Here is a 21,344-nt window from a genome sequence, read left to right as displayed (position 1 = left end):
AACCACCCTGAGACCTCCAGGTATAGGGCAGTACAGTCGTGCCTTGGATCTCGAATGCCTTGGCTCCCAAAGAAATCCACTCCCGAACAATCAAAATCCAGAAGTGAGTGTTCCGGTTTTTTAACGTTCTTTTGGAAGCCGAATGTCTGACTTCCTGAACCGATTCCATTCGACTTCCAAGGTATGACTGTATATAAATTCAATAAATAATAATAAATAATAATTACTTGGAATTACTGTTATTATTACTTGCCAGGAAGCTAACCTAACGACTCTGCCCCACCCAGCAAGCTGATCATTAGTGATCATTAGCGGCATGCTAAATCTGGAAGAAACCTGCCACAGAGAACTAAAGTTTTACTGATACCGTTTGCCCAATATTCAAAATATATTAGCAACATTATAAAATAAGGATGCCTGGCTCTATTGCCATATTTAAAGTACAAATTCGGTTGGGAGTCAGGAAGGCTTATCAGTCTGCAAATTCAGTCATTCTATAATCCATCTGCATGTCACAAATAATGTTCTCTTTCCTCTCCCTTATCCAGTCTCCTGGCTGGTTAATTGTTGGATTATCTAGAGCTCAGAAAGTCTCATTGCCTGGGGGAGGGGCTGTATTCTCTGGCACTTTCCTCCTTCCTGCTGGATTTTCAATTAGAATATTAAAAGTATCAAAAAGGTGGGCACACTAACAGCATGTAAGATGCCAAAGGACCTATTGCAGAGAAAAGCAGATACCAGGCTTGCTTGTAGGGTCTAATCTCTCTCCGCCTGTCTTTATAACCAGTATGCTCAATTCCACTCAGTGCAACAAGGTGCAAAACAGTGTGGTAGGAAGAAAAAACATTTTTAAATTGTTCTAACCCACCCTGGGACCTCATGGTGAATATGAATGCCAATAAATAATAAAGGACCTACTGCAACAGGAACCGTATGTTGGGATGACCTATATATGCATTATAAAGCTGCTCCTTTACTACAGGGGAGTAGAATTACACAAACACCTGGTGAAATGCAGCCACTGAATATGCCTATTATACAGGTGAGGAAAACTGAGGCTGTGAGAGTAGTGGGGCAGCAACTGCAGAGGTTTCTCATCCCACTGCTAATTTGGCTTGCTATTAGGAAACTTTTGGGACTCAGACACCCTCAAAGATCTGTTGTAAATCTCCCAGTGACCTACCATAAGATCCCTATTTACTTTCTTGGATTATTGCAGTGGAGGTTTGGAAGCCATACCTGCTAAACCTGCATTGGATGTTGTCTTTTTAAAAATAAATAAATGAGAAAGGTCTTTAATCTTCAAGACAGGTGTCTTGAAAACTGCGTAACAATTAATGACTGTGAGTCAGCTGGGACAGCAAAGGAAATCCTTACATGGCAAACTCCAACTTGGAGTTTTAAAATCTAATCTATTTATTTATTAAATTTCTATGCTGCTCTTCATCTGAATATCACAGGGTGGTTTACAATATAAAAATACGTACCATAGTAACAAACGAAACAGCCCCCCCCCCCCCAAGTTTAAAAGGCCACAGATTGTTTAGTCAAAGACCTGGTTGAAGAGGAACATTTTCACCTGGTGCCTAAAGATGCACCAGGAGAGCATTCCACAAATGGGGAGCCACTGCAGAAAAGGCCCGTTCTCATGCTGCCGCCCTCTGGACCTCTCGTGGAGAAGGCACCTGAAGAAGGACCTTCAATGATTATTGCAGGGTCCAGGTCAGTGCATATGAGGAGAAGCGGTCCTGGAGGTATTATGGTCCTGAGCCAAAACCAACACTTAGAATTGGGTCCTGAAATTGGTTGGCAGCCAGTGCTTTGAACTAAAGGATGGAGAGATGAAATACAAGCTTGCAAGCCTTGGCTGATGTTCTTTATCTGTAGCCGAGTAATGGGCTAGAAGTTATCATTTTATGTTATTTCATTTTATGCCTCTAAAACGTTTTGATTAATATTCAGGGCTGTGTCCCGTTTTTGTGAAAGTGACTGCTTTGGTTGCTTGGTTTCACATTTTAAGAGGAGTCAGCTATGTCAAGGGGGACCAGCTGGTGCTTAGGCCTTTGAAAGGCTTTGCTCTCATGGTGCTTGTTTTTGTTTTAGGCTTAAAGAGAGGGTGGTATCATGATTTTGACTCAAGGTCTGGCTGCACTTCTCTCATAACGAAAGAATAAAACAAGATGGCAGCAATTTTTATTGTTAGGTTGTGTTTTTATATTTAGTGCACAATCCCATGTATATTTATTTACTGAGAAGTAAAATCCATTTAAGTTAAGCATCCTGTTCTCACAGTGACCAACTTGGGTGACTATGGTTCAAGCAGGATATGAGAGCAACAGTGCTCTCCTCACCTGTCATTCCCAACAACTGGTATTCGGAGGCAGGATCTGGTAGTTCCTATAGCTATAATGACTGGTAATCATTAATAAACTTCTACTCCATGAATTTATCTAATTTTTAAAGGCTGGTCATCCCCACATTCCATAGATTAATCACCAATTCCTCAACAAAGGTTATGCAGCACTACATAGGACGGTGGTCTTAGATTCTGAAGATGCTTGGATTGTGTAAGGTAAAGGTAAAGGTAAAGGGACCCCTGACCATTAGGTCCAGTCGTGACTGACCCTGGGGTTGTGGCGCTCATCTCACTTTATTGGCCGAGGGAGCCGGCGTGCAGCTTCCAGGTCATGTGGCCAGCATGACTAAGCTGCTTCTGGTGAACCAGAGCAGTGCACGGAAACGCTGTTTACCTTCCCACCGGAGCGATACCTATTTATCTACTTGCACTTTGACATGCTTTCGAACTGCTAGGTTGGCAGGAGCAGGGATCGAGCAACAGGAGCTCACCCCATTACAGGGATTCGAACCGCCGACCTTCTGATCGGCAAGTCCTAGGCTCTGTGGTTTAACCCACAGTGCCACCCGCGTCCCTCTTGTGTAAGGTACAAGAATGGATAAGGGACAAATTCTGTTCTGGTCACAATATCCTAGTCCTAAACCAACCTGCACACTAAAACACAGCCATCCTTTGAAATCCTCTGAATGTTGTCATGCAGTTCTCTAACTAAAGATGCATACGAAAAGAGAACCACCTCTGGCATCAAAAGCTTGGATTGATATTTTTGAACAAACATCAAAAAAAGTAGAAGTAAATGCCCCATCCAAGCTTCCCCACAACTTGCACTTTTGAACTTACGGGATGATCAAACAGTACTTTTCTGATCTAAGGAATTTCTTACCAGCTTCTTTGGCTCAGAAATGGAAGACGCTGCAGGACTCAACATTCTCATTGTGGTAGAAGACTACATGGATTCTGGCTATTACACAGAAAAGAACTCACAAATTATGTGTTTCCAAAGGTAAGGAAGAGATGGAATATTTCCGCACTATTTGGTGGGATTTCATTTCTTTTGGATAAACAAAAATATATTATCTCACCAAATCACAAAATCTGGCTTTTACGATGTGTTTTGCTACTTTTATTTTTCTACATTATCTGATCTCTATTTGGAAAATGCAACCTCTGTACTGCTGCTATGTTTTGTAACTTTTAATACATTTGTTTAATTTGAGTGTTTGATTTTATGTTAATAACATTTTTAAAAACTTATTATTTTGTATTTAGTAGAGAAACACATATACAAAACTGCAATGTATTGAGAGAAAATGATTGGAAAAACTGCCACCCTGCTGCGTCGTGGAAGAAGGGTGGGATATAAATATAATAAATAAATAAAATATTAGGCAGTATATTGTTAATGATGTTAATGATAATTGCATACAGAATTAGGTACAAAAATGTGTCTTTTGGGGAAAATGAGCATGAACATGTGTATAATCCAAAAATGAACGTAAGCTTTGGGAAAAAAATGAGAAACTGATAGAAACCAAAATGGCCAGATTCATCTATTCCTAATGACAAGGGTAGTTGTCTTGCAGGTAAAAGGGCAATAAGGTAAGAACAACCTTCTTCCAAGGCTATGGGTGGTAATTTCTGAATCCTCTCCTTTCCCCCCCATGCCCCCCATGTCCCTTAAATCTGCTCCAGAGGGCTGGGGAAACAGCAGTCACTTAGCTGTCTATCTAGATACCGTGCTGCATTTCTGCCTTGTGGGAACCCTCTCAGTGCCCCAACAATAGAGAAGAAGAGACAGTTCCTGAAAAATTTAGCTCAAGGATACTATTGTTCCTGATCTTCTCAAAAAAAGGCAAGACACAGTGTGTGGGAGGCGGATTCTCCTCCCCCCCCAATCTACTTCCTGTCTATTCTATTAATCAAAATTTCTGTTCCTCAAACACAGCAACTGTAACCATTCTGCCAGGAATTATACATCAGTGGGAAAACAGCGCACACGGCCTCAGCCTCTTATGCACAGCTTTCCACAGGCCAGGTCTTGAGCTGAATCAACTTGACAGCTGAGAGGAATGGGAAGATTCCAGCAGTCACCTTTCAGCTTGCCGGCCTGGCTTGTCATATGACAACAAAGTCTGGAGAAAACAGACATTGGCACCTGGGGGAAGGTGGAAGGGAGAGGGTACGTATGCATATATTTTGGATGAGGGGTAGTAGCTAAATTCGGATGAATCTCGAAAAATTCTTATCCTAGAAGCTAGGACCCTTCTAAAGATCGTACTCTCCATCCCTTTTAATCGCAATATTAAAGTAGGGAATATCTATCCTATTCCTTATTGTATGATCAAGCTCCCCTGCCCCTGTTTTTATCACTTAAAAAGTAAATGGATGTATTTATTTCAATAAATAAATAAATAAAATGCTTTTAAACAATATAAAACAAGCAGAAGGAGCCATGAAAGTTTAAGCCAGTTAGGTATCTGCCCAAATTCTGAAAAATTATATCAACAGGAGAAATCGAAAAGAGGGAAGAGGTGCTGGGTGCTGCTTTTTTCCTTGAATGGAAGCCCCATAAAGTGGCGGTTTGAATAGCTGTTAATCATCATAAATAATGGTTGCATCAACCAGCCCTTAGTCTGCATGTATTACCATCATCTAACATTTCAAGTTATGGTTTACTATGAGATGTCAATCAAAACACAAGAAAGTGTTTGTGCAAATCCTTACTCCAATAAATGGTTTTTTGAAGTCTGCAAAAATTATTTTTGTTGTAGTCAGGGTGAGAGCCTCTCTTTGCTCCAAATAGATAACCACCACCGAAACATCTGAGGTTTAGCTTGGGAATGCCCTATCGGCAGTGTAAAATGCCCCTGCTTTTTTCCAAGCCAATGTTTTTAACACTAAATGAAATCAGCCCAGACTTAAGCCACAAGAATGCATTTGTAGTCATCATGTTGCGTTTAACTCCGCTTAAGGACTATTATCTGCTGCTTTTCCCGTTGATGGAAGGCTCTTCAAAAGAAAAAGTATTTGGAGAGTGTCCAATAATTAAGATGTTGTGTACTAGGGAACATAATAATAGGGTAAAAGGAATCCCATAACTTGTCAGCTCAGTAGACATATAAACAAACTTCAAAAAGCAGTCTGGTGGGGTGGAGGTGGGGGAGCATGCTGTCTGCATAGACATTATGAAGATCTTGGATGTTTCAGTGCACCATTATTTTGAAGGTTTAAATCAAAGGCTTTTTCTGGGCCTCTCTCTCAGTCCCAAATTTGTAGATTTGCAGAAACCACTTCATTAAATAGTTTTGCACTCTCTCTCACGCTCACATTTTAAGACAAAACATATAGCAGCTTTTAAATAATTTGAAATCTTCTGGATTTAACTATCTCTGCTAGATAACCAGATTCTATCTTGTGTGACCTAATATACACAAATACTGTTGCGTGACTCCAACCCGCCCAATTTATTCCTCCAAACTACCCACACCCTTTGCCATGTGTGATCAACAGAACTGGCAAACCTGGGCTGGAAGAGTGATCCATAGAGATCAAGCAAACTCTTCTATAGGCTTCACTTACAAGAAACCTCTAAACATTTCATCTCCAAAAGGTTGTAAAGGCTGCCTGCCACAAACACTATAGCTGCTTCACATAGCAATCATGTTGGCCATAACGTTGGTGTTGTCTTGGAATTTAAAGGGCAAAATGTAATGTGCATCTACTCTTTACATATGGATCCAGCGGAACATGGAGTAAAGGCCAACATGTGGGGCTATTGTACAACTGGTGGTCCAAGCACTAATAAAGTTCAATTGGTGTAATGCATCAGCCATCATATAACCTCTGTGCTGAGAGATGTGTGTTGGCTGCCAATCTGCTACTAAGCCAAGTTCAAGGTTTTTCTGTTGGTATGTAAAGCATACCAGGCAGCAGTGTATTGCAAAGACCGCCTTACTCCTTACAGTACCCCTGCCCTGCCCTTAAAGTCTGCAATGGAGACATGGTTGACGGCACCCAACTGTATCAGATTTATCTACTTACAATAGTGCTTTTAACATGGTGGCCCCTTAGATTACAGAAGCTGAGAAGCTGGACTGGAACCATCAGTGAGGCCTTTGAGGTGTCCACTGAAAATCCTGCTATTGCAGGAAACTTTCTCGTGAGGTGACACCTTATAATTAGATATCTAGTTGGCATTTTTATACCATTTGTTCTGATCTCTCTTTTTTTGTTCTTCTTTTAAACACAGCACAGATATTATTTATGATCTGCAGTAAACAAGTAGAGTAGCTGCATAAAGAGTGAAGAGACTCTCAATCAATCTGGATTGCTCACACTAGTCAGCAGCTTTGACCCTGCGCAGTAAGTAGGTCTCCAGGCAGCGCTCTAATTTTTGCTGCCATTGTGTACAGGAGCAGTGTTTAAATCCTTATTATATCACCTTGCTCTAGCCTTCGCCTTACATTTTAGATCAAGTGGGACTCCTCTTCTTGTAGGAACAGAGCGTAGTTCTAAACAACGTGGCCTCCTGACTTTCCAGCCTCTCTAAATAAATAAATAAATAAATAAATAAATAAATAAAGTCAGTTTGCTTAATGCCAGATGCAGGCAGCCCAGCTCCTCTTGCAGCTTGGTTGTGAGTTTGTGTAGCCTGAAGGGACTTGCAGCCCTGCCTTGCTCCCGTCAGAAGTCAGCAACATTTCTCAGCCTGCATTCCTAAGGGAATGGGGAGACCTCTTTCCTTAATGTGATGAAGGCAACAAGGAGCCTTGCTATCTGGTGTGGTCCATCAAGGAACAAGAGAAACGGGGAGGAAAGTAAGCTAATGACAACAACAAAGAATATAAAAAGACATACAATCTCCAGAGCAAAGGCCATAAACCCAGGGGTAGCCATCATGGTGCCCTACAGATATTGTGGCCTACAACTCTCTTCACTCCCTGACAATTAGCCATGCTGGCTGCGGATGGTGAGGGTTGGAATCTAGCAACATGGGGAAGGGCCACAGGTTCCCCATCCTTGATATATTCTACAGGGAAGTTTGACTAGGTGCAAGAGGGAAGGCTTCCAAATATTACTCTGAATAACAACACCAAACAAGATTTGCCTTCAGCAACAACAACAACAATGGACAGGTGAGCATCTTTGACTCAGCCACTGGGATGAGGGATTCCAGTGAAGACTTGGTACATGATGGCACATAGGCAAGCTTGGCATCTGGCATTTCTCTGTAGAGCCACTTTTTGAGGGTGGGGGTGGGCAGGCAGTCATGGAAGCAAGAATGACAGGGAAGCATTTTTGCAAATATAATTTATAGGCCTCTGCTCCGTTACCTCTAGGTGAATTAGCAATAAGCACTACAGTTATGTGACAGCTTCTGCCACAGAGGCCACACAGTTGCATGATTATCTGGGTCAAACATGCTTTTGTTTAAACACATCAAAACCTTCACCAGTCCATTCCACACTATAAACTTTGTTAATTCAACTGCTATGTATCCACCTGTGGAAGGCTATAGATGGTGTATTCTTTATACTGTGCATGGAAGTTCCTCATGCATTCACATGCCTGTCTTTCCATAGGATGAGGAACCCAATTTTGGGGTGTGAAGAACTTCTCAGCTATTGCAACTTAAAAAAGAGACCAGTCTTTATTTATAAAATGGCATCAGCTATGTTATCCCACCCACGCATACACACAAGGCAGCCAAAATATCTGAAACAAATTGTGTAAACTTGACATTTTATATGGATTGTAAATCTTTCCCAATAATTTTGCTCAAGCAAACTGTTATGCCATTGGAAACCTAGTCTAAACTGGAGCTGTGCCATAAGGTATACAAACAAGGTTTCCTTCTTTTCCTATTTCTTTTCATCCTACAGATCCCTCATGTCTGTTGTCATGGTTCATGTTTAATAAAAACCAAATGCTGGCAGATATTTGTTATAAAGCTAAGCAAGGTCAACTGGGCTGGTGTTTGTTGATACGCCATTCCATTCCATTCCATTCCATGCACACACACACACACACACACACACACACACACACACAGATCACTAGTCTGACTTTTTACAGGTGTAAGAAAGGTATCTGGATCTCATTTAAAACCAGCTAGACACATGGAGTACGGCACATTCCGCATTCACAATCCAGAAAGCCTTTCTTGTTCACCAACAAAAAATCACCACAAATACCTGTCTTTGACTTGCTGTATTTTATATTAGCCACACCCAGAAGCAGGACATCAATGAAGAATAGTCCTATTCCTACACTTCCTGAGCCCCACAAAAGCCTGGTTGTAGTTAAGAACAGCTTGTATTCTACAGTAGTCTGATCACTTTGACTGAGCTTACTGCTTCCTATGGGATGAATGGCCCATTATTCCTGACTGTGACCAAGTGCACGAGTAGCATTGAGAGAAAGCCACTCTGGCCAACTGCACTGAGTAGCAATGGGGAGGAACCATTATTGGTTATTGAACCAAATGAGCTTTTAATTGCATACACTTATGCAATATAAAAGGTATATAGCCCAGGGTGAGAGGGTAAACAGTACACTAAATCTTCACATGATTTAAAGATAAGTACACCTGCTGTTTCCAGTGCAAAAAGTTGGAAGGGGGAAGGCTCATTGTAAAGTAGAAAACAACTACACTGAGCTGCATGCACGCTGAACTTTGCAGCCAAAGAGCACAAGCTGACTGGATAACTGTGGAGGTCAGGAGCCTATGGGAGGAGCCATGAAATAATGGATTGTTTTTGTCACTCATAATCCACAGCACTTAGTCTGATTCCTGTTGTATTTGGCAATCAGGATGTAACGATAACATGGAGGAATGAAGAAATGTTTCCTGTGTGGGCTCTGGAATTCTTTATTTTTGTGGTGACGACATTATGGGGTGGGGGTGCAAGGGAAAGGGTGTGGATAAGAGGAAAGAGTTAATCTTTCATGTCATCACTCTTTTAATTCAAAGCATACTCATGCTCAATGTTGCTATACCGCACAGGCTGGTCGTGACAATCCACCACCACCTGAATAAATAAACGGCAGGGTAGTTCGTACCATAGATTTAAGGGGAAGGGAGAATAAAGATAACAGAAAAGTTTCAAAGCATATGGCACATAAAGGAACACCTTTTAAGACACTGGATTTCTAGGTAAAGCTGTAATTCTAAGAATGCTGAGTTGCAAGCATGCTTCTATACTTAATTCTCCTCAGGATTAGGATTTGGTTGTCAGACCCATCATTGCAACTCTTTCATGGCAACGCTACCTTTGAATTGCTGGTGCCTCCCCTGGAGGTGATTATAGGTGGGTCCACGATATTCTGCAGACAGCTGTTCTTTGGGTGGTGCTATGAGGGCTTGAAAATCCCTGCTTAAATCATCTAGCATAAAGTCAACACACATAGAGCTCTACCTGTGCTAAAAGTGTGGCCCCCAACTCCTCCCTTGCTTTTACAGGGTCATTCATTCCCCTGTGAAGATTAGGCTTTTTGGGTGGCTAGGAATTGTGCTCGCAGGCTTCTCATAGGCATCTGGTTGGCCATTCTGTTAACAGGATGCTGAACTGCTATTCTGCTATCCTAATTGCTATGCAACTGAATTGGGGAGAGGACATTTGGTTTTGTAATATAAAAAAGTATTAAAAATACAGCATGATCACTATAGGACTTTCATGCAGTGGTGTATCCTTCTGTAGAAAGAAGATACAGTCAACTGGCACAATTCACCTGAAAACTACAGTGGTACCTCGGGTTACAGACGCTTCAGGTTACAGACGCTTCAGGTTACAGACTCTGCTAACCCAGAAATAGTACCTCAGGTTAAGAACTTTGCTTCAGGATGAGAACAGAAATTGCACAGTGGCGGCACAGCGGCAGTGGGAGGCCCTATTAGCTAAAGTGGTGCTTCAGGTTAAGAACAGTTTCAGGTTAAGAACGGACCTGCAGAACGAATTAAGTTCTTAACCTAAGGTACCAATGTATAAGGTTGGAAGGGACCCCAGGAGTCACCTAGTCCAACCTCATGCAATGTAGGAATCACAACTAAAGAATACCTGCCAGATGGTCATCCACCCTCTGCTTTAAAAGCTCCAATTGAGGAGAGTCCGCCACTTTCCGATGTAGTACATTCATTCCACTGTTGAACAGCTCTTACCATCAGAAAGTTTGTCCAAATGTTTAGTTGGAATCTCATTTCTTCTCCTTTGAAGCCATTAGATCAGGGCCTACCCTCTGGAGCAGCAGAACTTGCTCCATATCTTCCATCTGGCAGACCTTCAGATATTTGAAGATTATTATCCTATCACCTTCTCTTCTTCAGGCTAAACATACCCAACTCCCTCAATGACCACCAGAGGCAGATTTAGGTGTGTGTGACCAGTTTGCACTTACTGGGCGCCAAGCTGCGACAATAACGAGCAATGGAAGGCGAGAGGCTGAGGGGGAGGTGCTGCGCAGGAAGCCAATGAACTGGAGAAGCCCAAAGTCTGCCACTGATGACCACCACCATCCTATTTGCATTGCTAATTGCTCACAAAAGCAACTTGGAGGTTTGTGACCAGGTTGTTCTAGAACAACCATTATGAGCCCAATTAAACATAATAGTGCCAGTGACGTTCAATGTAACACTTGAAGAAAGCTGAACAGACCTAGATGCAGTTCCATGGCTTTTCAGAGCACCAACCCAAAGTTTGCAAACTCCAAAACAACACCTTAATCTCTTTGCAAAAATTTTAATGTAAGCCCCATCCCAATCTCCAAAAGTCTTAGTTACAGATAGGTAGCCGTGTTGGTCTGCCATAGTCAAAACAAAAAAAATTCCTTCCAGTAGCACCTTAAAGACCAACTAAGTTAGTTCTTGGTATGAGCTTTCGTGTGCATGCACACTTCTTCAGATACCTGAAGAAGTATCTGAAGAAGTATCTGAAGAAGTGTGCATGCACACGAAAGCTCATACCAAGAACTAACTTAGTTGGTCTTTAAGGTGCTACTGGAAGGATTTTTTTTTGTTCCAAAAGTCTTAAGACCACATATCCACTTCTTTTCCCAATGATGTCACAATATCTAGGTTTGCAAAATTCCTCTTCTTTCGCCACCCAGGTTCCTATCTACTTATTTCCTGCACTCATCCCTAAACCACTCCCCACAACCACCAAATGTGGCAAGGGAGAGAAGATATTCACACAAACATGCTTGATCCTTTATTATAAGGTGAGGACTACCAGCTCCGGGCTTGATTGGGTCTTCCCAACCACCTGACAACAGCTTTGGTGCCTCTGAATGAGTGCTTGGACATGTCCCATCCAAAGTGAGAACTAGTAGCATTTTCTTTTCTAAGACAAAGAAAACAAGCGGCAACGAGAGATAAAAATAGATTGGCTGTTAATAGTTTCCATTGGAAATATTTTACCCGAGTTGAGCAACTGAAAGAATTAAGCGTTCATGTGGAATCTCTCAGCAGCAGCTGCAGTGTGTGAAAATAGGGGAGAGGGCATAAATGGCTTAATAGCATGGGTCTAAAAAAAGACCCCTATATTTCAATGTCCAATGGAAGGAAGGCTTTACAGTGTTTTGACATCCATGATAATTTGTCTCACGTTATTTTATTTTAGAAAAATTTATATTCTGTCTGATTATAAGAACATATCAAAGCAGTTTACAAATAAAAGGAAACATTAAAATCACCAATAAAAGACAGTTAACAAGTGATACCTAAAAACATTTCAATACTAAGAAGCTGAAAACAGATTAAAATGCATGTAACTTCTGCATGTCTGGATAGGCTTGCCTAAGCAAAATCGTTTTCATGTTTCATGTAAAAAGATGGATGAAAATGGCTTCCTCATAAAAGGAACCTATTGTTAACAGAGTTCTCTGAGAGTAAATCACCAGTGCTACCTATTAGGAACATTTTTTTAAATGTTCAAAAATAAGACCTATGAAAATTAAATCACTATCTCTTTAGTTGTTAAGGGGGCTTTCTTTGAGACACAATGCAATTTTCCTGGATCAAAATGGACATGCAACATATGGAGCCATTTGGAAAAAGGGGCACTTGCTATGATTTCCACATCTTGTAAGTATTCCGTTCTCTCAGGGTCAGTCCATGCTTGCTGTGGGCATAAGAAGAAATGGATATAGAGATGGCAACAGTAAATGCACACAACAGACCAGCCTGCCATTTGGATTCCCAAGAGTTCCAGATGCCAAAGACAACCGTATCACTCTGGTCCGGAATTCTTCAAATACTTCTTCCAGAGAAGTATAAAGCAAGAAGACTGTGTGTATTTTGACCACAACTAATAATTATATGTGGCTATCTGTATCAGTGCCAAGCTGTGGTCCCATGTATCTAGCATCCAAAATGGCAACTGGCAGATTGGTGGCTTCCAATGAAGAAGTCCCAGCAAAAGGGACTGGCCTGTATTCCTTTCAATCATTTACCATGCAATTTGAACTTCACCATTCATTATCTTCCCCCACCTCCACACCTATACAGGAACAGCACAGCTACTGATTTAGAAACCTGGCATCCAGATGTATATTCCAATCCTAGAGGCCCTGTGAAGTTCCAAGATTGTTGAATGAATGGGTCCCAGGGGGAGAAAATGCCTCACAGCTAAGATATATAATTTGCCGGGCATCCATTAAAAAAGTGAAACATGCTCCTTTTAACCTCTGAAAATGTGATCTATAGGAAAACAATGTCTCACACAGCACTGGCCCAAGACATTTTGTTGTCTGAGGCGAAGTACAAGAGGGCCCCCGCTTCCCGCTCCATGCCCAGAAGCCAACTGAACGGGCATTTGAATTTCATTTCAACGCCAGTGATGTCAGAGCATCATTTGAGGCACCAGGCCATAGTGTCACAGGAAAGGCAAGAGAAAGAATGGCTGGGGTGCTCCAGAAGAATAGCTGCAGGCTATTGTTGCTGTCCCCCAGACACCTTCCACTTGAAGTGATTGCTTCCCTCTGTCAAATGATAGGGCCAGCTCTGCTTTCACAAAAGTGTCAGTTGCAACAATAGTCTACATTTCAGACCTGAATAAAGAATCCCATTAAATCTGGGAAATACGTATTTCTAAGGGGTGAAACCTTGGTGAAAATCAACTCTACTGAGCCAGAAGCTGTAACCCAAGTGGTATGCCATGGGGCTATCACAAACGCCTGGCTTTAAAGGGATACTAATGGACAGAAGTGGAGTTAAGGAGACTCTGCTGCTTGCCTGATCACTCAGGAGGCCTTGCCACTCACCAGAGGGAATAAGGCAAGGGCACATCTGGAATGTCACAATATAACCAAATAAGCACCATTGTTATGCTACTTTTACTATGTAGTCTAGTAAAAGAGAAAGGGAAAAAACTGTTCCTTCTAAATATTGACAATGCATCTTCAGTCTTGTCCATCCAGTAGACTCATAACTCCTGGCCGGAACTCCTTTGGAGGCTGAAAGGGCTCTTGACAGGATCACACCTAGGTGCCCGCTCTGGCACTGAGGAACTCAGAGAGCTCACTGGAATTCTGGGAAGCTGAAAACAATGAAACCATAGAGAGAGAGGGTAGGTGGCACAAATCCTAGGATCTTCATGCCTACCATGTTGTGGTGGTGGTGGTGAAAAGATTTACTTCTCTGCCATCAATGCATTCTCTAGTAGACATCCAGCTGAACATTTCCATGTGGTGAAAGGGACTGTGAGATCTGCCCGGTTTGAGGAGTTGAAAGCTCGCTGTAGTGGATCCATGGCTGTGCAATGATCTCCCTACAGAAGGGTGCCTTGCCTCTGCAATGCATTCATTTAAGTGACAGCTGAAGTGACGTCTACTTCAAGTATGACACTGCTACTATATTACTTGTGGGTATTTTATGTGAATCGATTTCGATGGATTGGCTTTTGTTGTATTTTATTTTGCTGTACATCTCCTTGTCACTGTTGGGAACGGCAGTATCCAAAAACCTAAATAAATAATTAAATACTCTCCTCAGTCACTCAATACTGTAGAAATGCATGGCAAATCCCCCTGCGGCCTAATCAGGAACGAGCTCGAATAAATGGAATATATTTGGAAGACATTCATTAGCTGTTGAAAAATAACCTAGTTTTAAATCTAACTGATTCTGAATCACCCTCAAGCTACAATGCCATACACTAGACCCCAAATAAGAAAAAAGAGCTACATAATAACAGTACATACACACAGAAGCAAACACACACACACACACACACACTCAAACTGTTTCTCACGCCATGGTGTGGTTTTGCCTCCAAACCATTGAGCTGAAGACCAGGTAGCAGCAGCAGTTAGAGTGGCAGGCAGGAACGTACATCTGTCTGCATGCCATAACTCACAGGAGCCTTCTTGTTCCTGTCCAGAGAGTGATCTCTCTCTCACACACAGAGACACACACACACACACAAACATGCTGGTTGTAGCCAGGAAGTTTTCCCCTTGGCCTTGCACCAATGGTCAATTCCATTCTCTTTCCCCACAACAATGTGCTAGTAGCAGCTTTACTTTTGTTTCTCTGGCTGATCCCTCCATCTGCTCAGTGACTGCATCAATTCACCAGCCATTTTCCTGTCTCCTGCTGCTCTGCACCCCAGCAGCCGGCCAATCATTGTCTCTAATAAATCAGTCAATCCCCCTAAACAAAACCCTCCAAAGCTGGGCAAATCCTTCTGACAGCAGCCACACAACTGAAAGGAGCTGAACTTGGGCTTTTTTCTTTCTTTCTCTCGTTCCTTTTTTTTTTTTAATTCAATGGTACAGGCTTTGCTGACCTCTACTCAAAAAAGGGGGAAAAAACACATAAAGAAAAAGAACCCACAGACCTGGCATTCTACGTCTGTCCTCCCACTTTTCTCACTTGCAGTGGTTTTTCATTCACAAGAAAATGTACTAGAGGCCTGATTAAGGTGTATTTACTTGATAGAAGATTTGACAGTGTGGTGGGAAGGAGGGGGGGTCCTCAGTCTGCCGCAGAAGTGAGGCTGCTTAGACATTAAACATTCTGTCTACCTACTTTTAGGGATATTACCATAGCGACAGTGACAGAACTATTCTCAAGTGCAGATGGGACCACATTTACTAAAAATGCATGGTGCACCTTGGCTGACTTTTAGAGTCTATTACTGTAATTGTCTGCAGGTTTCTGCATTTTTACAAAATAGCGCAGTATTATTATTCTTTTTAACGGCTTACTCACCAGGCAAGGCTGTGGCTGCTGTGCAATGTTGTTCTAAATACTCATTTTTCGAGTGCCAGAAAGAAGTTGTAGGTTTAGATTAGGAAACTCACATGGATCCCAATGTAATCAGAAAAGGGAGAAAGAGCCTTGCCCAAGTAACCCCAAAGACAGCAACCGATGCTAGGATGATGCAGACTTCCGTAGGTGACAGGTTTTAATTAATGTAATTTTTAATAAAAAAAATATTAGTACAGTATACCACTGTCGTCATAAAAATATATCACTGTGGAGAGCAGTTAGTATCAGTACCTGTTGGTCTGATTCGCTCTGCCAGGTGATCTGAGTAAAGGTAAAGGGACCCCTGACCATTAGGTCCAGTCATGGCCAACTCTGGGGTTGCGGCGCTCATGTTGCTTTATTGGCCGAGGGAGCCGGCATACAGCTTCTGGGTCATGTGGCCAGCATGACTAAGCCGCTTCTGGCAAACCAGAGCAGCTCATGGAAACGCCGTTTACCTTCCCGCCAGAGCGGTACCTATTTATCTACTTGCACTTTGATGTGCTTTCGAACTGCTAGGTGGGCAGAAGCAGGTACCAAACAACGGGAGCTCACCCCGTCGTGGGGATTCGAACCGCTGACCTTCTGATCAGCCAGTCCTAGGCTCTGTGGTTTAACCCACAGCACCTCCCATGTCCCATGATCTGTGTAGGTGGCAGTAAAATCACAGGCTTCTGAGCAGTTCTGATCCCTTGCCCACCTCATTTTTAGGGGTGTAGTGAAAACAGCAGCACAGGTGGAAGGAGAATGGCGCACAAATAAGTGCAAGAGAGGAGCATGTGATAGTAGCCAGCTCAAACCAGCATCATATGGACATGGCAGAGTGAGTGAGTGAGATCGTATGCCTGTCTATGCTTCTTGTGGCTGTCATGGCTCAAGAGCATCATTTCATTACAGGGAGCAAGGGATCTGTGGTTTCCCCTTCTCCACAATGGAATCAGGAGGCAGGGAAAACTATACATTCAATTCTTCCTGGCAAGAAATTCCTGGGAGTATCACTTCTAGTTAAGAAGCCAGCAAAGGCACCTATCTGGTTCCTCTCTGCTTGATTGGGGGAAAGAGCTGGCAGGGAGTGCTGCATAGCAGGTATGGGGAGGAGACAAGACACCCCATTTAATGCTATACTATTACTAAGGATGAGTTGATTTCAGTTCTCTGTTTTTCATTTCCCCAAATTTAAATTCAGTTCTTCACATTTTCACTCCAGTTCATGGTTGTTGTTTTTAAAGTCATAATGAAAATCCTCCAGCACTTCAATGCAATTTTCTCCTAATATACACATTTTTGTATAAAGTTTTGTCTCATATGCACATTTTTTTTTGCAAAGCAGCTCTCCTATTATAATGCATTTTCTATTATTTTCACTAATACACGCACCTATATGCAGACTTTTCTGTTTTAAGTTTGCATATTGTTTCAGAAACTGTGAAACCTTAAAATGTGAACGGAATCCAATTTTTCCACAGCTCTGTTGCTCCCAGTTTAGACTGCAATGTAGGACTGCAGCTGTAGTATTCAGAGGTTCGGGGTGCAAATCTACCTGAATATTTCGTGGCAGGCACAAGCTCCTTCTTGGAGAACATTTCCTATGCAACTTGCATACCTTTAACACAGAGACCATTCTCCGTGAGTCGATTTGAGGAAAGTAGGAATATTGAAAAACAAACAAGTAAGAAAATACTACTGCAAAATCCGCTGTATGTTTACTCCAATTTCAAGCTGCGATAACAGAGAACAGATGCTGGTCTTGATTTTAACACATGGTTGCCTTACCAGTTCAGTTAATTGTTATTCATTAATTGCACAGGAAGCTATTTTGTTCTGGCCAAGAATCTGTCTTGAGCAATTACTGTTAATTATGCTACATTGCAACAAAATTTGGAGTTTTCTGATACTACAATGGCTGGTAACCTTAACCCATACACTGTTTAGAGATGGCGGTGATTAAGTGGAATAAAAATTCTTGTTGATATAATTTAAAGTTGGTGGGAAGTTTTGGTGAAATCACTTTAAGAAGACAATCCTGCATTTTAGTCTACTATCTCAAACATACCTTTACAATGAGAAATAAGCAATATGTGAAAATCTAATATATTTTAAAGCATACACCGAAAAATTGTGAATGGGACCATTATTTGAGAATGGTCTGCATGCATCATACAGGTAATAATCAGAGAGCTCTGACTGGATACAGGTCCCTGCTAAGTGTACACTTAATGGCACACCTGAGTAAAATGTGACATAAAAATGAATGACACTTCCAAAGAAATTTGATGGAACTGAGGTGGCCAAGGCAGAAGGCATTGCAACCACAAATGTTTCTTGTAGGAAGTGCGTAGCTGGTGTGTGTCAGGTAAGAGGTAATTAATTGTCCTAAGGTAGGGCACTGAATGTCTTATGGTTATACCTGCAGACTTCAATTTTTCTTTGGAAATCAAAGAAAGGTATTCTGAAGCTTGTCTAGAAAGAATATAAAGCAAAGATTCAACCATGTCACTCTAGTTCAGGCAACCTCGGCCCTCCAGATGTTTTTGGCCTACAACTCCCATGATCCCCAACTAGCAGGACCAGTGGTGAGGGATGATGGGAATTGTAGTCTCAAAACATCTGGAGGGCCAAAGTTGAGGAAGCCTGCTCTAGTTATTGTACCTTGATGAACCACTCCTGTCTGGGTGCAGTGGTGGACTTGAGGCTTTCAGATTTCAGTGGCAACCTGTGTGATGTCAAAATTTGTCATCCCCGCCTCTAGCCTTCCATTCTACATAATTATTGCGGTGCCTCTTGGGGCACCCTCTCGGCTTGATGCCCAGTGCAGGGGAACTGGCCGCACCCTTAAATCCTCCTCTTCTGGGTGACTTATATCACACCCATCCACCTCTTCTGGGTGACTTATATCACACCCAAGCAAGTCTGCTTAACCTATTTTACATGGCCAAAACTACTGTGACCTGCTGTGAGCAACCAGTGCTTGATTTCCTGTCAAAACACACAACTTGGTCATCTTGTACCCACATCTTTGCAACCTTGGTGATAAAAAGAGACTCCTTAGTGGGACTCACAATTATCCTAGCAAGCCACAGGGAACTCAATTCATGGGCAAAGAAACAGAGATGGGGGGAGGGGGGGAAATGCATGTTGCCATGGTTCAAATATATTACTGCCAATGATGCAGTCAGCTCCATGCTACATTACAACCATACTGAGGCCCTATCACAAGTACATCCCTTATCAGAAGGGGACTCTGAAATTACAAAGGAAGCAACTATTTCAGTGGTGGCTCTGGGATACCCTTCTCTCAAGAGGCAATTCTGGCTCCTGCTTTACAAGCATCCAAATACCAGTTTAAGCCATTTTTATTTATCTAGGCATTTTTTTTAAAAAAAGAAAGGTGTAATGGAACATAGAAGGCTGCCTTCTATCCGATGACTGTTCCATCTATCCTACACCAAGGGTAGACATTGTGGTGCTCTCCAGATGTTGGACAACTCCCACCATCTTTCTCCAATGGCTGATAGGAGTTTATTTTTTACTTATTTCATACAATTTACACACTGCTTGGTTGTATGAAAAACCTCAGAATGCTTGGGAGATTGAGTCCAGCAGCATCTGAAGGACACCATGTTGGCTACCCCTGCTTTACACTGCCCAATGCAAGTTCTCCACCAGTCAGGGGACATTTTCAGCCCTACTTGGGAGGTGCCAGGGATTGAATCGTGGACTGTCTGCACGCAAAGCCACTGAGCGACAGTCCTTCCCCAAGGAACGCAACCAGCAATGCTATTTTTTCTAGAAAGCAAGGTGCCGGAACTCACCACAAACACCTCTCTCCTTCTCTTAGAATGACAATGGCGCTCACCTGAGAGGTGCCAGAACTTAGTTCCGGTGAGTTCTGGCTGAAAAAAAGCCCTAGCAACCAGTGTTGCTTTATGCTTTCACTACTATCTCTGTTTTATGTTGTCAATGTTTTTATTGTATTCAGCTCTATGTAAGCTGTACACTGCCCTGGATCTGATATGGTCAAGAAATAAACCACAGCTATCTTCCTTTTTCACTACAGCTACCAAAACCTTCTGAGTTTACTTTAGTAAGTATCAACAGGAACAGGAACCATTTCTGCCTTCTTCCTGATTTTTTTTTTTAAATAATACACTGGGAAATCTATTTTCTCAGCCTTACAAAAAAGAGTGCAACCCCCTTTTCAATGTTCACAAATGTTCATTGAACAATGCAAAAAAATAGAATCCTCTTTGTTTCCAGTGACTACCCCCAGACTTCTGAATTAACTCAGAGCAGTTTTAACAAAAGGGAAGCCAAATTGTCTGTGGGCGAAGAATCACTTGGAACATTTCCTCAATTAAAAATACTCTGCTAAACCTTTCTTAGCTCCTACTGACTATGCCAGAATGATAGCTTCCCACAGAATTTTTTACATTCAAAATAGAACTTCCAAGACTTACCCTGTTTGGCTGGAATAATTTTTGCAAGAAAAGTCATTACAGTGGTACCTCAGGTTAAGAACTTAATTCATTCTGGAGGTCCGTTCTTAACCTGAAACTGTTCTTAACCTGAGGTACCACTTTAGCTAATGGGGCCTTCCTTTCCCACTGCGCTGCCACTGCACGCTTTCTGTTCTCATCCTGAAGCAAAGTTCTTAACCTGAGGTACTATTTCTGGGTTAGCAGAGTCTGTAACCTGAAGCATCTGTAACCTGAAGCATCTGTAACCCGAGGTACCATCCTTAGCAACTTACAGACTCCATATGCAATGATAAATAGGTGTTGTTGGTTTTTAATTTTTTAAGTTGTCCAGTGTGCTCAGAGACACTTTTATTTCCAGGTCTTAGCCCTGTCAGATTCTGTGAGCAGGTTCTGGCTGAACTCAAGTCCTGGCAACTGAATTTTCTAAGGGACTGAAATCCACTTGCAAACAGACATTTACCGTATTTTTCGCTCTATAAGGAGGAGGAAACAAGAAAAAAAAATATTCCGAATCCCAGAAGCCAGAACAGCAAGTGGGATCCCTCTTGCTGTTCTGGCTTCTGGGATAGCTGCGCAGCCTGCATTCGCTCCATAAGATGCACACACATTTCCCCTTACTTTTTAGGAGGGAAAAAGTGAGTCTTATAGAGCAAAAAATATGGTAAGCGGCGATGGATGACAAGGCATGGGAGAACAGTGGTTGAGAGGGAGGAAAGCAAAGAGGTTTGTTGTACATAGTTACTGAGAGATAAGATGGAACAGGAGAAATCCTGACTCCTTCCAGAAAGCAAAGGAACAACTAATGTTTGAAATACTTTCTCTCTCCTGTGACCTTTTCCAGGCTGATGGAGATTATCACTCTGCTTACATTTCTAAAATTATTCCATTGTTAGCATTAAATCCCAGGCAGAAATATTTTAACTGTCAAACTCTGTGTGGGGGGCTCTTGCTCTCTAAGTACACAAGTGATTGTTTCTAGTAATACAGTGGAACCCTGGTTGTCGAACGTAATCCATTCCAGAAGACTGTTTGACATCCAAAACGTTTGACAACCGAGGTGCAATTGGCAGTCGGCAAATTCCTTTTAAAAAATGGAGAAACGTGCCTCAGAAGCCATTCGACTTCCAAAGCGCATTCGAAAATGCATTCACTTCCGGGTTGTCGGCATTCGGGTTCCGAATTGTTCGGATTTCGAAGTGTTCAGCAACCGAGGTTCCACTGTACATGGAGCTGAAGTAAACCATTGATCATGAAGAACCCATCG

The 21,344-nt window shown here is 42.1% G+C and overlaps 1 protein-coding gene and 1 long non-coding RNA gene across 3 annotated transcripts in view; one reads left to right on the top strand and one right to left on the bottom strand.

Moving 5' to 3' along the window:
- Window positions 1-21,344, bottom strand: part of NHS (NHS actin remodeling regulator) — a 242,351-nt gene that overhangs the window by 111,552 nt on the left and 109,455 nt on the right. The window lies entirely within an intron of this gene.
- Window positions 11,455-14,429, top strand: LOC309368006. Its single transcript, XR_014167478.1, has 2 exons — window positions 11,455-11,569; window positions 12,456-14,429. It is a non-coding gene; the product is annotated as an uncharacterized lncRNA (long non-coding RNA).

The sequence above is a fragment of the Podarcis melisellensis genome, assembly GCF_964234715.1.
Source record: "Podarcis melisellensis genome assembly, chromosome: 4".
NCBI classification, from domain to species: Eukaryota; Metazoa; Chordata; class Lepidosauria; order Squamata; family Lacertidae; genus Podarcis; species Podarcis melisellensis.
Note: the sequence above shows the minus strand (reverse complement) of the source record. Positions and strands in the feature narration are given on the sequence as shown.